Here is a 4,915-nt window from a genome sequence, read left to right as displayed (position 1 = left end):
CAGTGTTCACATTTGCAACACTTATGCCGCATTTGCGATCCCAGTAGAAATCGCATTTGTGACTCTTTGGTCGCATTTCGACCTCAACAGCTGAAGCCCAGGGTTCGCATTTGTGAGGCTTTTGTCTCATTTGCGTCCCTCACATTTGCGAACCTGGTGTCGCAAATGCGACATCAGAGGGATGTGTCCAGCTCTTTTAATGCAGGACTTAGGCCATTATTTCATTTCACTTCATCCTCTTAGGCGATTTCTGGAGCTTTTGGAAGAAGGTTTTCACCTAGCACTTTGAGGTAAGTAATTTAACCACAACATGAGTTAAATACATAGATGTAGATTAACATGTAAAAATGAGGGAAAATCAAGGGTTTAGATGAAAACCTAGGTTTTGATAAAAAATGAGATTTGACCACGAAATTGGTTATGGAACTTAGAAAAAATTATATATTTATGTTCCTAAGGTTATGAGTAACAACTTTCTTCGAAATTTCCGGAATCTGAGCATGCAGGCCCGGAGGTGAATTTTAGGAATCTTGCAATTCGGGTTGGGTAATCACTTTAATAATGGGAATATGAACTTTTGAGCATAAATTGATTAGTTTATGTAATATTGATTAGTTTCGAGTCGTTTGGCATCGAATTTGGAGGTTTGAGCGCATTCTTGAGTTGGGAAGTAGGCTTTTCGAGATGAGTTAAGTCTCCTTTCAAAGCTTGTAAGAGGGAATTAACCCCATAGGTGAATTATATAAATGTTTGTACCTATCTGTGGGGTTACGTACGTACGAGTTGACGAGAGTCCGTACGTAGCTACTAGTATGCCATTGCCTGGGTAGTTTAGGATCTGTATCATGCTATAATTGGAATGTTTGCGCCCTTAATTTCTAATATAATCACTTAAGCCATGTTAGAAATTTATAAAAAGAATTGTATAAGAATAACTTCACTTACTTGAAGGTTTGTATGAGATACTTGACTGTAAATGAGAAACTTGTGTTTTCTTGAAAATAACTGTTATTTGTGGATCGGGCAGAGCGCCTCAGTAGTAAATAGATGCATTTATGGTTTGCGCCGTTCGACCCTCCGACAGTGCACAGTTCAATATTTTATTGGACCGGGTCGTACGACCTCTGCATAATTGCAATGTTAATTATTCCAACTCTCTGTGATTTATACTACTTAAATGCCTTGAAATGTGAGTTGTTAGATGATATGACTGAAATTGAAATAGTATTTATGAAAGAAGAACTTATCACTTCATGTTATTAAATTGTCAGTATTATTCATGATACCCATGCTTAGCATAACACTTTAATTATATTATTGTTAGCCCTAGTAAGTGTCAAATCGACCCCTCCTCACTACTTCTTCGAGGTTAGACTGGATACTTACTGGGTACATATTGTTTATGTACTCATACTACGCTTCTGTACTTAATTGTACAGGATTTGATGCAGGTGCATCTAGTTACCCGCCCGACGCGCATACTTGATCTTGGACTGAGACTTTACTGTGAGCTGCCCCCTTTCAAGCCGTTCAGCAGCATGCCGGAGTTTCTCTTTTGCTAGTATCTGTTTATTGTATTTCAGACTTGATTTTGTATATTATTCTAGTTGACCACACACTTGTGGCACTAGATCTTGGCACATATTAGTAGACTTGATTTTTCGGTTGTATTTCTATAGTGATATTTTCTTCTAGTTGTTTCCGTTTTGCACGCCTTAAAAATCCGTTATTTATCAAATGCCGTAAATTTAAGTAAAGTTAGATATTGGGATCGCTTTATAAAAATGGGAATTCACTAGTTGATCAGTGTTGGCTTGCCTAACACCGGTAATGGAATTTGGGTCGTGACAATAAGACTCAAGAAGAAGAGCTCCGCCGTGCGCTTAGCAAGGACGTCTCAAAAAAACCCGTGACCTAAAGCCAAATTTTAATAAGAGGCCTTTTTTTGTCTATAGTGTAATTATCTTACAAAATATAGTATTAATATTTACGTTGGTTTCTTTTCTTCGCTTTTTATGCCTATAGTGTAGTTATTATATTCACGTTAGTAAGAAAATTCACGTTAATAAGATGTTAGAACGTATTTACAATGCGTACCTAAGATCTTACTGTATAAAAATGTTATTTACCAATATGAAGATTTGAGTATCTTATTCAGATTTCTAAAATATTTTCTATATTTTATATTAAAAAGCGGGTAGTATGCATTGTGATTAACCCAAGTAGCATGCTAAAATGAAGCCACTTGGCAATTTTAGGACAACATTAATAGTTAAAAATTATAAATAGAAACATAATTAATGGAAGTAGTTTAATGAATCTTATACATAATCTAAATAGATCTTAGACAAATCTAATCTATATATCTATATTTGTATCTATATCTATATCTAATCTATATATTAATCAACTCGTAGATTTTCTTCTATATTAGCTAGAAATATGGAGGTAAAAATTAATTAAAAACTATAATAGAAAAAAAAATATAGAAATACTTAAATTGAGATAACCTATGACTATTATACTTTGGAGTAAGTTAAAATATAAAATAAAACTAAAATTTACTTAAGATATTAAAGGTTTATTGAGTTTGAAAATTAAATAAATTCAAGTAGCAAAATAAGAACTTACATAAAGGATACAAATTATTTATAAAGTAAGAAAAATTAAATAATCAGTAAAAAAGTATTTTAATAACAACAATAATAAAGTCATATTAATATTGATAAATCAGGGAAACGAATATTTTATACGTAAATATTACTGCAACATTTAGATATAATGTGTTCAAACAATTAAGAAAGTATTTTTGTATGATTAATATTTGAATTGAGTGCGGTTAGTTTAAGTTTGAAAGCATATCATAATATTTTTTGAAAATGTGGTCCAATTTAGAAAAAAATGATAAAAATTATTTGAATTTGAGATGAGAAAGTTATTTAATTTTTATCCATATTATATTAGAATGGGTGTGGTAGAAAAAGAATATTAAATTCAAACAAGCTAATAAAAATCCACATGACAATGTAATAATATTAGGTATTGAATAACATAATATCAAAAATAAAGAATAATAGAGAAAAAATAAAAATTCAGATTTTTTATCATAGAGAAAAAGGGTAAAATTTATTTAAATTTGAGATGAGAAAGTTTTTATATTGTGATAAGAAAAGTCATAATATGGATAAGTCCATGTAACTCAAGTCTAATAGATAAAATCAAAAACTAAAATATTGAAAAAAAAAAACAAAATAAATTAGAGATAATGTGAGGATATTTATAAATCATAAGTTTATAAAATAAAATAAAGTAACTAAACAATAATTAAAAATATTACTAAAATTTAAATAATTTAAAATTTTCAAGCAATATTTATAAAACAAAATAAATATTTATTTAATGATTAAAAAACATATATTTATCTATATTATATTAAAGAATAGTAGTTGATAATGATATTAAATAAAGTTACAAGTTAATGAAAAGCCACATAAAACGTAATAAGACTATATATTAGATCAAAAAAATAGCAAAATTGCGTTAAATTATTAAAAAGTTACTATTAAAAATGAAAGGAAGACTATTTGAATTTGAGATTAGAGAGTTCTTAAAACTATGATGAGAATGCTCAAACTATGGATAATACCACGAAATTGAAGTCTCATTTATGAAAAATAAAATAAAAAAACAAAATTTTTAAAATATAAAATAAATTTCTAATATTTGTAATCTTACGAATGAAAATTAAAAATTAAATTTGTATCTTAAAACTATAAAAGAATAAAATATAGGTAAAGAAATAAAATGACAAGGAAAATATTACTACAACATTTACATATAATGTGTTCAAATAATTAAGAAAATATTTTCTATGATTAAAATAAAATTTTAAAAATACAAAATCTAATATAGGTAATTTTACTAACAAAAATTAAAAATTAAATTTGTATCTTAAAGCTAAAAAAGAAAGAAAATTTAACTGCATCTAATACAAAAATAATTATAAGAGAACTCAATATATTTGGAACATAATAATCCAATAACTTATATATTAATATTTTACACTAATTGAAAGTTAACATTTAAAATAAAATATGATATTATTTTGTTTATAGGTAAAATATTAATATAATAAAATTTATAGTAGGGAAGAGAATGTATAAAAAAAATAGAAGTAATATGAGGATACTTATACTTTAAATTAATTTAAAAATAAATAAATAAAATAATTAAATAATATTTAAAAAAATATTACTGATACATATAAGTAATATTTATATTTATTAAAGACTATTAAGAGGAACATAAGCAAGATATTAATTTAATTATACGCTAATAAAAAATTATATGATAGTATAATATATTAAATAATAAATAATACAACAACTATACAAAAGAAGAAAAAAAAAGAATTTGCGTAAAAATGATGTGATTAATAGGACATATTTGACTTTCAGATGAAACAAAGTGATAGTAAGAATTTTGTTAAAATAATATGATCTAATGTGCTCAAACAAGACAGATCACAACATGACATGTTTAGTATTCTTTAATATTGACAGCGAAACGTAATGCAAGTACTAAAATCAAAGGGTTAGGTTACTACAAATATATATAAAAAAAATAGGTTGTCCACTACGAGATTTGAACAATAACTTCATATCCTGCTTCATAATTAATATCTAATGTTATATAATTTTTATCTGAGAGGTTTACATTTTAAATTTATTCGCACATGATTCAAACAACCTTGATCACCACTTGACATGATTTGTGTCCGCGCATCGCGCGTGTACTAATACTAGTTATTGTTAAAAAATAGACAGTTTTTCTTTCTACTTTTACAAGGACTTTTTATTTTTTTCTATAAAACTTTAATATTGTCTAAGTGAAAATAAGATAAAAAATGCATAAC

Source organism: Nicotiana attenuata, unplaced genomic scaffold (genome assembly GCF_001879085.1).
Source record: "Nicotiana attenuata strain UT unplaced genomic scaffold, NIATTr2, whole genome shotgun sequence".
NCBI lineage: Eukaryota > Viridiplantae > Streptophyta > Magnoliopsida > Solanales > Solanaceae > Nicotiana > Nicotiana attenuata.
Note: the sequence above shows the minus strand (reverse complement) of the source record.